General features: G+C 27.7%; 1 protein-coding gene across 1 annotated transcript in view; it reads left to right on the forward strand.

The window, feature by feature from the left end:
• disp (RND transporter family member dispatched) overlaps positions 1–4476 on the forward strand; it is a 127312-nt gene extending 122836 nt beyond the window's left edge. The window contains exon 19 of the mRNA XM_075371606.1: positions 3326–4476. The gene's annotated coding sequence lies outside the window, so the exon portion shown is untranslated. The remainder of the gene's footprint in view (positions 1–3325) is intronic.
• Positions 4477–6000: the final 1524 nt, after the last annotated feature.

Consider the following 6000-nt stretch of genomic DNA (forward strand, 5'->3'; position numbering starts at 1 on the left):
AATAAAATGAAAAGTCTACTTCTAGAAGAAATTTGTAAAACAAATTATGCAGTTGTTTTGCAATATTTTATCAGTGGTCAATGAAATTACCAGTGGTATAATTATTAATTGTCCAACTTTAGTGCATAATCAACCATTTGTTATTTATGAAACGCCTTCTATACAAAAGTGAATCTGTGTAATAGTAATCGGTTTTTATTTTATTTTGTATATGTACTTAAGTTTTTTCAAATTTAATTTTTATATTAATTCCACATTGTTATAGCATGAAATCTTAATTTTATATAGAATTTATATGTTTTGATTGATATTTTTGTATATCTGGTGTACTTTTATGAGATGATCTGTTGTTACAAGGTTTGGCTATTAAATAATGAGACTAACGTTTTAAAATATTTTATTTTAAATTTATACATATTTAGTTATTATTGCCTACAATATACACCCCCTCCTCAATCCCTACAACGCTCCATGCAAATTTTCCATTGCTCAGTGTTGGAAGTCTTCTTCTTTGAGCTCTTTCATGACTCATACCGCATTTTCTTTCACAGCTTCAACGGTCTGTAATCTCTTTCATTTTAATGCAGATTTGTCCTTTGAGAACAGATAAAAGGCACATGGCGTCACATCAGGCAAATAAGGCAGATGGTGTAACACTGGGATGTTATACTTTGCTAGAAACCAGTGTATTATCCTGATGAAGAACCTATGACTTTTTCTTCCACAATTTGGGTCATTTTTTCCTTAATTTTTTTTCACAGAGTTGAGCAAGTACCTCAGGGTAGTAATCTTGATTAATAGTTTGAACTTCAGAAATCCAGTGAAGGTACACAATTCCATGAATATCGAATAAACAATCATCATCACTTTGAATTTTGATCATCATCTTCAACGTCTTCTTAGCCATCTTGGAAACACTTAAACCGCACAAAAACCTACGCACATGATAAATAATCATTGCATATTCATATGAAATTTCACAACAATTCTTTGCTCTAATAAAACACTTAACTAACATGCCTACAGAAACTGGAGTGGCAACAATTGAAAGAGAAGGCTTCACGCTACACAGCTGTTGGTCTTACAAATTTGGTGTGTGTGCAGTTCTGTAGCAGTATTAGTCTCATTTTTTAATAGCCACACCTTGTGTGAATTATTCTTTGTGTCTGTGGATAAATCTGCATTGTATGTGTGATTCATATTTAGTGTAGTCACTATACTTTAATTTATATACATCAGGGCTGCTAAATGTTTTCAGTATATGTTTGATTTGCTGAAAACTATTATAACTTCAGTAGTAAAGGAGCTATGAAATTAACTCCATAAAGATATGGTAGAAAAATTTCCATGTAATTTATATATGTATATATATAAATACATGTAATTTATATATGCTTTATCATAAATGTATATATGTTTTTGTTAAAATTAAAAAAATGCATGAAAAGAGTTTTTAAAAAAATTGTTTAAATTTTTTTAGTTAAGTGGACTGCAGTTAAATTGTAACAATAATGACTTTACAGCAAGATTACTACATAATAATTAATATGTTCCCAATTTGATTTTCGGTTCAGATTATATTATTTTGTTTTCATTTATCAAATTAAAGTTTCTTCTTAAATTCTTTCAAACTTGACATACTGAGCCTAAAAATGAATTTATGTATATTGTAATAGCAAATATTGCAGCGTGAAGATAATGACTTTCGTGATCGTATTGTGTTTAGTGATAAGTTGAGATTTCACTTAGTAGAAGTTAACATGCATAATGTTCATATCTGAGGGTCAGAAAATCCCCATGAACTCCTGGATTCCCCAAAATTAGATTTTTTCTGTGCAATATCTCAACAGCAATTTTACAGGGCATTCTTTTTCATAGAAGCAAACATAACAGTATTTACGTATTTAGATATCCTCGTTCATGGCTTTCTTCAACTGCAAGATGGACCAGATAATTTTATTTACAAGATAACAAGATGGTGTGTTTCTCACTGGCATAACTCTGTACGGGATCAGTTAAATGACTTTTTCCCCAGCTGCTGGTTTGGTCAGCATGAACTCAATGACATAGCTTGTTTGCATAGGTCTCCAGGGTCATCATGTGACCGTGTGATTCTTTCCTTTGGGGTTTTATAAAGGATCTTGTGTATGTGCCTCATTCACTCTGATTTACTCGATCTGAATCAAGTAAATCAAGTAAAGTTGCTTCCGTTACTTAAGACATGTCGGTTGAACTGTGGGATGAACTCTGATCAGTTGGATGTGTGCAACATGAAGAAAGATGATCGCATTAAACGCTTGTAGGGACAGACTGTAAGAGTTGTTCTTTCATTCTATTTGTGACTAATTATTGTAAGTCAAAGATACGATATTAAACAGCTTTAAAACCGCAGTGTTTATTTTTTTTATACACCCTCTATTTCTATATTACTTGATAAAAAAATAGATTGTCAGTTTATTTCAGAGACAACAACTACAACAACGTTTAGCCCTTTCAAAGATTACTGTATTGTGTATGTGATAAGTCACTTAATTACCGGGTACGTATGAAGAACAAGAACTGGCCAGTAGTAAAACATTTTGAGAAATTTCTAAAAAAAAATATTTCAAAAAAAGTAATGCAAGACATTCAAAAAAAGTCCACCTACCAGATGAATGACTCCCATCAGTTAAAACCTTTTTCAAACCTAGAAAATTCAGATGCTCTCTACAGTGTTCCCAAAATATAACTCACTATGACAAAATTAAGTAAATTTAGGCAAAATATACCATCCTTAGAATCAGTCTATAAACATATTTAGAGAATAAAATATACATTAAAAACCTTGTTAAGTATGCTCTTGAGATGTTTTTCATAAACATCTCATAATCATTTCATCTCATTAAAATCTCACTGATAAAAAGCCCTAGAATTTTTTTGCGACTGATTGCTAATGAAGATTCAGATTGAAAGTACAACTTTGCGAAATGTCTCAAGCCATTTAATAATTAGTAAAAGAATTCATAAAATTTGTATTATCAGTGGATAATAACAAAGAATCAGATGAAAGCCATATCATTATCAAAGTATGTTTTTTTTTTACCTTGTTAAAATGAGACTGTCAGGATTTGAAAGATTTTTCAGAAGAGAAAAACCATTAGAGAAGTCAAAAATGATGGAAGACTATTGTGGAAGATCAAAACTTTGTGTTGTTATGCAGTTATTAAAAATAAAATAAGTAAATGTTTTTACTAATATTAATAAATTTGAGGGAGTTTGAAATGATTTGGAAGATCAAAAGATATGACACAGTTACAGGATAAATAGTTTTTTTTTTTTATTTCAGGTAAATGGAAGTTTTGAAGATTAAAAAGATGATCATATCAAGAAGTACATTAATTTATTAATATACATATGGTATATTTATTGAATTAGAACTATTAATAGAAAGTTTATTTGATTGTGAGTTATATTATTTGTTTTGGAAGCTTTAAAAACATTATTTATTATTATTACCAATTTTAGATTTAGAAGTTGTTAGGGTATGATGTAGATCATTTTTATTTAATCTGTTAATTTAAAAAAAAAAAGAAGTTATTAATCAAGCTAACTTCTCTAGGTTAAATCTTCTTTTTTTTTACCACAATCATGTATAAAATTAATCATTTTATTTATAATTATTTTTAAAATGTTCTTTTAATTGACCCTTATTTATGTTAATTATGAATATTTGTTATTTCGTAAAATTAAGATCTCGTTAAGATGTATCTTGTGAAAAGTTTACCCGGTTGTTAATTGTGTAATTAATTTAAAAAAATCAAACTGAACATGTTTGGGCTATTAATTTCCCATATAATAAAAAAAAATCCAGGTTGTAGATTAACTGATATTTTCTAATGATTGAAAACTTTTAACTTTACTAAATTATTGGAAGAAAGTTCCCATTAATTAGAATTAACACTAGAAAAAAATTAATTAAAATGAATGAATTTATAATAATATAAAAATCCATTTTGTGTATTATCCAGTTAAAAGGAACTTTAATGTTTCTCCTCCCCAGAAATCTCCATTATACAAAAATAATTATTTTTTTAGTAAATTACTAAAAATAAGAATGGGAGGTAGAGGTTAGGCTTGACATACACTGTGTATAGTTATGGTGATCAATACCATATAATTCTATGCAGTAGAAATTCCTTATCTGCCGACCTATAGATTTGATATCCATTTGTAATTTATATCAAAAAAGTAATAATAATAAAAAATTGATGTAAAGAAACCAACAATATATTGTTTCAAATGCACTAAACATTAAATCAAATTGAAAAACTTTTACATCCGCTTCTCAGGTACAGTCCGGTACAGTTTTATTAATTAACATAAAAATTGAAAAACAGTCAGAAATAAATGATTATTACAATAATAATAATAATAATAAACAAAAATAAAGAAAAAAGATATAATAAAATCTTTTTCAGTGTAAGATGTAAGCTAGAAGACTGATGATTTATCTATATGTACAAACATTTTCCAGTTAAAAATTTTCTATTTATTTTTTTTTTTTAATAATTTGGTTTTTTCAAACCTTTTATTAAACTTTTTGCAACTTATTAAGTACAATAAAACCATTATTACCTGTATAATTTCCCTTCAAGTTATGACTATTAACACTTGCATTATAAACATACCTATTTTTAAAATGATTTTTGAATAAAAGGAATGTTATACACAGTAATACAACAAACAAAAATTGTAAGTACAGTTCAAATGTTCTTTTGTTAAACAAATTACCTTTAGTGTTTTTTTTTTTTTTTGTTATTTCATTATTCTATGAAAAGGATTATTGAGTAGAAGAAATGTTATATAGAGTAATATAACAAACACAAATTTTAAATATGGTTTACATGTTCTTTTTTTAAGCAAATAATCTTTAGTGGTTTTTTTTTTGTTATTTCATTATTCTATCTGTATTATTTTTAGGGAAAGATTCTTATCGTAACTACTCTGCAAGTGATGATTATTTGTAGAAGATTTGATTTTGAAAACATTAATAAATTTGGTATTAATAGAATCAATTGTGTCAGTGCAAGGATGAAAGTTTAAATTGCAACAGTTAAGCCAAAATTTATAGTTAATTTTTTAAATAATTTTTTGGGGAAGCCTAATTATAATTAAATTTCTCTGTAACATTTAAAAAAAGTTGTATAGATACTTACTCTAATTTGTTCACTAGCCTTCTTTATGTAACAACTAAGCGGTTAGGGCTCGCTTCGCTCCCCTGACCATCTAGCCAAGAGGCTTTGCCCCCTGGATCCCTGATGCATTCGTTATCCTCATGGTTGTGAGTTATTAAATAATTTACCAGGTATCCATTAGAGAGAAAAAGGAATTAATCCTTTTACTTCATTATATTTCTGTTGTCATGGTGACAGAAATATTATGATTTAAAAAGATTAATTTTCCTTTCTTTAATGATTATCTTTAATTCACAACTTCACCCCCAAGGATGCTAGAGCCTCGATCTACGGCTTAAAATCTTTCCTGGATAACATGAATGTATCCTGAAAATTTGAAAGCAATCGGTCGATTGGTTCTTGCATGATGCTGTTGCAAACAAATAGACAAACTTACGCTTTTATGTATAAGATTATAAAATTCGTAAAAATAGAGCAGTTGTTTGAACTTAGTACTGTGCAGTTGTACGAGAAAATTTAATAAACATTAATGTATAATTGTTAACTGAGGCACTAATTATTTCAATTAGATTAAATAAAATAATTGATCAACAAACCATTTATTTATTTTGTAAGAAGAAATAACCTGTTTATACTCTTAAACAGAAATGTATACCAAGCGACAATAAATAAATTTATAATTGTAGACATGTTAGACAAAAAAAAAAACCATGACAAAAATTAATATTGCGAGTGTTTAATAAGGATTGAATTAATTTAAAACATTTATTATTATATTGCTTAAGAAGATCATTAAATAAATCTAGGTAACTGGTAAAGTTATTTA

The sequence above is a fragment of the Lycorma delicatula genome, chromosome 7, assembly GCF_047948215.1.
Source record: "Lycorma delicatula isolate Av1 chromosome 7, ASM4794821v1, whole genome shotgun sequence".
NCBI lineage: Eukaryota > Metazoa > Arthropoda > Insecta > Hemiptera > Fulgoridae > Lycorma > Lycorma delicatula.